The sequence below is a fragment of the Nannospalax galili genome, unplaced genomic scaffold, assembly GCF_000622305.1.
Source record: "Nannospalax galili isolate Female #2095 unplaced genomic scaffold, S.galili_v1.0 scaffold868, whole genome shotgun sequence".
In the NCBI taxonomy this organism is placed as follows: Eukaryota; Metazoa; Chordata; class Mammalia; order Rodentia; family Spalacidae; genus Nannospalax; species Nannospalax galili.
The window spans coordinates 369,571-376,814 of record NW_008357487.1 but is presented as its reverse complement, the minus strand read 5'-3'; positions in this window follow the sequence as shown (position 1 = coordinate 376,814).

Sequence of the window (7,244 nt, the reverse complement as noted above, 5' to 3'; positions counted from 1 at the left end):
TTTTATTTAAAAATTTATTTAAAAATAATATTTTACATTTTATATATTTTTAAAAATATTTTATTTATTTTTAAAATTGTTTTATGATCTTTGGTACATTTCATACAACAGTTCTTAATCAAATTAAGATCCCCACCCCTACACCAGACCTCATGCATTCCACCATACACGTTAAGTCCTATTCGGTCAAGTATTTGTACCCAGATGCCCTTCGGTGCAAGGTCATCCCCTGGAGTCTAGCCAGTCAGAAATTTCATTTGTCTAGAGATATGACAGAGATAGGGTTTCTCTAGGATCTATGACCTCTCTAGCCATGCGTATTTGGCTGAGTTTACAGTGCCACCCATGAATTCACTCCTGTTGAGAGGGCTTTAAGTCCAGTTAGATAACAGTGCCACTACTGCACGAGTAGAGGTAGTTTGCTGTGCCAGTCATTATGGTTATTAGGCTTTAGAGCTGGGTTGGACCATTTTTAGAGATATTTAAGTTAATGAAGGCAACCTAGAGAATTGGAGGGCTCAAGGTGTTACTACTTTTGGGGGAGGAGGTTGGGCTGCAGTTCCCATGAGCAGCCCAATCCACAGCCACTTCAACATCCACCCGTGTGTGTGTGTGTGTGTGTGTGTGTGTGTGTGTGTGTGTACTGCAAACATGCTGGGCAAGGAGGTGAGGGAAGAAATTTGAAGGACTGGCCCTTCACTGAATGAGGCTGAGTTCTCCAAAGAGAAATACTTGAAATAAACTCGGTAGAGATTTCAATCAAGTAATATGGTCCCTATCTAATGGGATGGGTTGTATGGGACACGTTGAGCATTTTGATCATCGGCATGCTGCTTTAGTTAGCCTTGCAGTTCTCTAACAAAATACTTGAGACAACCGACTTAGAAAGGTCAAAGGCTTGTTTTATTTTGGAAGTTTCAGTCTACAGCTTTGGCTGTGCTGCCTTTTGTCCTTCAGTAAGACAATATCCTATGCAGAGAGCACATGGTAGAAGTTCCTCACCTCATGGTGCCCAGAAGCAGAGAATAGGAAGGGCCCGAAGTGCCAGTCCCCCCTTCAAGGGTACACCCTGATGATCCAACTCCCTCCCACTAGGCTCTGCTTTTGTTTTTTGAGACAGGATCTCACTTTGTAACCCTGGCTGGCCTAGAACTAACTATGTACAACCGGCTGGCCTAGAATTCACAGAGATCTCCTGTTTCTGCCTTCTAAGTTCTGGATTGAGGCTGTGCCTGGCTTAGGCCCCACTTCACAGGGTCTCCCTGTAGCTGCATCTGGCCTGGAACTCACTCTGTGGACCAGGCTGACCTTGAACTCACAGATACCTCCCTGCCTCTCCCTCCTGAATGCTGTTGATTAAAGGCGTACACCACTAGGACTGGCTCACTCCTTAAAGACTCCACCACCTTCCACAGTGTCACAGGCTGGGGAACAAGCCATGAACCCACAGGCCTTAAGTCATGGGACTGCTAGTGTGTCTTTCCTTGTTTACCGTTTGTCTTAGGGCCTTGTGTCAGGGCAGAATTAATTCCAGGTGAGGGATGTGGGCTCTGGAGGGCAGGCATAGTGTATTCTTCAAGGACACATGCTCAAGCACTAGCAGGATGCCTGGAGCAGAGCGACCCTCCACCGTCACTCCTCCTTGCCCCTCATTTATCAGGCCAGTCATAAATTATTTGTGTTTGGGTGAGCTCATAGTGATACACACATTTTCATTTTGCTTTTCAGATTTTGCTTCTACACCAAGCACGCTGCCCAGTATACATCTTTCTCTCCTTTCTTTTCTTTCTCAAATCCTGTACGTTTCTCTCTCTTCTCCTACACCCTAGCAGGTGGCTAACCTAGTAATGATCCTAGCAGTAACTCCAGCTCATGCAGGGTCCATTTCAGCCCAGCAATTCTACTCAGAGCACACACTTCATGCCATGCTCAGTGTCCCTGCCACAGCTGCTCTGAGACAGGAGTGTGGACATAGTTCTGATTTTTCCACTTCCTTAGAAAGGTATCAGTGCTGTCTGCAATGTGACTTTGCGTTTTTCCCTCTAAGAGGCAGATGTATTTCGTCAGTCCTGGAGACTTTGCTGTGCAATGACTTGCTTAGGTTGACAGAATGTGGTGGAATCCGAAACCCAACCCTTAAGGTGTTTTGCATGCAGGTTCTATCTGTCTTGAAACCAAATCACTGCTATTGAGAAATGTCTAGGTAATACATTGGAGAAGGGCTACACGGGGCCTAACCAAGCCATTCTCAACATTTAATTTCCTGCTGATCTGTACTAAGGACTCAGAGAAAAAGCCCAGATTACATCAACTGAGTCCCAGATCAACAGAAAGTCCCAGTGAAATAACAAACCCTTGATGAAAGTGAATCACCGTTCTTTAAAAACCACAAAGGTGCTGGGGTGTGGTGGAGCACGCCTTTAATCCCAGCACTCAGGAGGCAGAGGTAGGCAGATCTCTGTGAGTTCAAGGCCAGCCTGGTCTACATAGTGAGTTCCAGACCAGCTGGGGCTACAGGGAGACCTTGTCTTAAAAAGACCAAAAAAAAAAAAAAAACAACAAAAAAAAAAAAACCACACACAAAACAACCCCCCCTAAACCCCCCAAAAAACCCACAAAGGTTTGAGGCGGTTTGTTAGGCAGTGATATCTGACTGATACAGTAAGTAATCACCTTTTTGGGGGAGGGATGAAGCTAAATCTCTTTCCTTCATCACAGGCTGACACGTAGAGGATAGTGTCTCGGCTCCACATGGCCACGGACTTCCTTCTGGGTGGTGGAATATGGACAGAGGACATGAGGGCCCTATTTGCAGCCCAGCCCACCGCCATCAATTGGCTGAGTGGAGAGAAACAAGAGAAAAGTAGAGGCTCAGGTTTTCCAGTGAACTTAGAAGACAGCTACTCCTCAGGGCCATCCAGCCCTCCATTTTCATTCTGTCAAGTTACTGATACTTTCTCTCTTTTTTTTTTTTTCTCCTTAAGGTTTTTTTGTTGTTGTTAGCATACAAAGTAATGGGTTTCTTTGTGATATTTTATACATATATATCATTCTAGTTTGCTGATATTCACCCCTTTCCCACTACTCTACCTCTCACCTCAGCCCATTGGTTCCTTTGTTCCTCTCAAATAGTTCCCCTCTGGCTTCATTTCCTTCCCTCCTCCCTCCCTTCCTCCCTCCCTTCCTTCCTTCCTTCCTTCCTTCCTTCCTTCCTTCCTTCTGTCCTTCCTGTCTATCTATCTATCTATCTATCTATCTATCTATCTATCTATCAATCATCTATCTATATCTATCATCTATCTATCATCTATATGTATCTATCCTATCTATCTATCTATCTATCATCTATCTATCTACCTGTCTATCTATCTATCTATCTATCTATCATCATCTTCTATCATCAATCATCTATCTTCATCTATCATCTATCTATTATCTGTCATGTCATCATTTATTATCTATCAATCGTCTATCTCTGTATCTTGATCTTGCATACGAAAGAAAATATGATACCCCCCATCAATCTCATTTCTCCTCCCTTTGGACTATTTCTTTACCCTTTTCACTTCATGCAACACACACATACACACGCACGTACACATGCAATCTAAATTCCACATGAGAGGAAACGTGGTTTATCTATGAGTCTAGCTCACGATTACCTCCAGTTACATCCATTATCCTGCAAATGACATAATGTCATTCTTCTTTACAGCTGAATAAAACTCCATTGTGTGTACGTAGCATATTTCATCTATTCATCTCATGGGCATCTAGGCTGGTTCAATACCTTGGCTATTGTGAACAGTGCAAAAACCTGGATGGACATGCAAGTATCTCTATGGCATGCTGACTTAGATGTCTTTGGGTACATACCTAGGAATGGAATAGTTGGAGCATATGGTAGCTCTATTTTTAGTTTTTGAGAAACCTCTATACTTAATTCCCATAGTAGCCTTACCAGTATACATTCCTGCTGACAGTGTTTAAGGGATCCTCCTTTCCAAAATCCTTGCTACCACTTATCACTAGTTTTCTTGATGATAACCATTCTGACTGGTCCTAGATAGAGTTTCAGCTGTCTTACTTTGCATTTCTCTGGTACTATTGTGTTGAACATTTTCTCAAATTTTTATTGGTTATATATATTTCCTTCTTGAAAACTATGTTTAATTCATTTGCTCATTTATTGGTTGGATGATTTTTTGGGGGGATTAGTGTTTTACTTTTGGAGTCATTTATAGATTTTAAATATTAGCCCCTGTAAGTTGTATAGTAATGATTTTCTCATGTTCCATAGGCTGTTTCTTCACTCTGCTGATAATTTCCTTTGCTGTATGGAAGCATCTTAATTTCATACAATCCCATTTGTCAATTCTTGGATTTATTTCCTTAGCTATTGAAGTCGTTTTGAGAAAATTCTTTTCTGTACCCATGTCTTGAGGTGTTATATTTGAGTTTCGTGTATTACACTATTTTATTTTGAATTGAGTTTTGTGCATGGTAAGAGAAAAGGATTTAGTTTCATCCTCTTACATGTGGATATCCAGTTTTTGCAACACCATCTATTAAGGAGGGTGTCCTGTCTCCAATGTCCCCTGTACCATCTATTAAGGAGGGTGTCCTGCCTCCAATGTCCCCTGTACCATCTATTAAGGAGGGTGTCCTGCCTCCAATGTCCCCTGTACCATCTATTAAGGAGGGTGTCCTGCCTCCAATGTCCCCTGTACCACCTGTTAAGGAGGGGTTCCTGTCTCCCATTTGTGCTTCTTTCACCTACAGTTAGGAGGCTATAGCTGTGAGTTTCCTTCTGGGTCTTCTGCTTCTATTCCATTGGTCCACAGCCTATGTTTGTGCCAGTACTATGTTGCTTTTGCTACTATGGCTCTGAGTATAATTTGAGGTATTGTGATATTTTCAGCATTACTCTTTCTGGTAAAGACTGCTTTAGTCAGGGTCTTCTGCGTTTCCATATGAATTTTGATTTTTTCCCCCTAATACTGTGAAGATTGTAATTGGTATTAAAAAAATATTTCATTTATTATTTTTATTTTATGTTTATGGGTGTGTATTGCCTGCGTGTGTATAAATGCACTTATGTCACACAGTGTTTGTGGAGGTCAAAAGAAGGTGTTGGATCCCCTGGAACTGGAGTTATGGACAGTTGTCAGCTGCCATGTAGGTGCTGGGAATTGAACCTAGGTTCTCTGCAAAAGCAATCAGTGCTCTTAACCATTGAGCCATCTCCCAGCCCCTGTCATTGAGATTTTGATGGTGACTGTGTTGAATTTATAGATTGCTTTGGGCAGTGTGACCATTTTCACAATATTAATTCTTCCAATCCATGAGTATGGAAGGTTTTCTATCTTCTAAAGCCCTTTTAGATTTCTTTCTTCAGTATCTTAATGTTGTCATTATAGAAGTCTTTCACTTCCTTGGTTAGATTTATTTCTAGATATGCCCTCTGAAGTGATTGCAAATGAAACTGTTTACCTGATATCTTTTTTTTGCAAGTTCAATATTGACATATAGAAAAGGTATTGACTTTTGTTTGTTAATTTTGTATTCTGCTTCTTTGCTGAAAATATTCATTAGTTCTAAGAGTTTTCTGATGGAATCTTTAGAAGCCTTTAAGTGTAGAATCATGTTGTCTACAAACAAGGATAATTTGACTCACTCCTTTCCTATTTGTGTCTTCTTTTTTTATTTATTTTATGTTTTTGGTCTGTTTGAGACAGGGTCTCCCTGTAGCCCCAGCTGTCCTGGAACTCACTATGTAGACCAGGCTGGCCTTGAACTCACAAAGATCCATCTGCCTCTGCCTCCCAAGTGCTGGAATTAAAGGCATGAGTCACCACGCCTGGCATCTTCTTTTCTTAAATATTTTATTTTATTATTTTTGTTTCTATGTGTATGTGTGTATTGCCTGCATGTAGGTAAGTGCACCCATGTCATGCAATGCCCATGGAGGACAGAAGAGGCTGTTGGATCCCCTGGAACTGGAGTTACAGACAGTTGTTAGCTGCCATGTGGGTGCTGGGATTCAAACCCAGGTCTTCTGTTAGCCATCTCTCCAGCCCTATGTCCTTTTTCTTTTGTCTTGTTGCTTTAGCTATGACATCATTGAACAGTGTGGGGAAAGTGGACATCCTTGTCTCATTCCTGATTTTTCTCAGTTTCCTTATTTAACATAATTTTGGCTATAAGTCTGTTGAATATAGTCACTATTATGTTGAGATGTTCTTCCATTTCTAGTCTTATCAAGATTTTACAAATGAAAGGATGTTGAACTCTGTCAAAGACCTTTTCCTCATTTACTGAGATCATATGACTTCCATCCTTAAGTCTATATATGTAGTGTTGTATTACATTTATTACATCATGTAATACATGATGTACATCATGTATTACATGATTTATGTATATTGAACAATTCTTACATCCCTATAATGAGACCAACTCGATCGTGGTTTATAATCTTCTTTAAAAATATTTTATTTATTACTTTTATGTGTATGAGTGTATTGCCTGAATGTGTGTAAGTGTACCCATGTTGTTCAATGCTCTCAGAAGGCAGAAGGCAGATTCTGATTCCCCTGGAACCAGAGCCTAGGATGGTTGTTAGCTGCCATGTGGGTGCTGGGAATTGAACCCTGTTCCTCTGCAAGAGTAGCCATTGCTCTTAACTGCTGCACCATCTCTCCAGCCCCAGTGTAGGATCTCCCTAATATGGTTTTGAGTTCTGTTTGCAAGAATTTTATTGAGTATTTTGGAGCCTAAATTCATCAGAGAACTTTGTCATAGTTTTTGTTTTGTTGTATCCTTATCTGGTTTGGTATCAGGGTAATACTGGCTTCATAGAATGAGTTTACAAGTGTTTCTGCCCTTTCTGTTTCATTGAACAGTTTGAGGAGTATTGGTGTTAATGCTTCTATGCGTTCGGTAGAATGCAGCAGTGAATCCATGCAGCTTGGGTTTATCTTTGTTGGCATGCTCTTTTACTGCTTTGATCTTGATTCTTGTCATGGGTCTATTTATGTTTTTTAGTTCTTCTTGATTTAATTTTGATAGGTCAAATGTATCAGATAAGTTACCCATTTCTTCCCATTTTTTCAGATTTTGGAATGTAAAATTTCAAAGTCTTTTCCAATGATCTTTTGTATTGTCTTTTCTATTTTTCTTTTGAATTTTTACCTCTGATTCTATTAATTTGAGTTTTCACTCTTTCTTTTGGTTTATCTAAT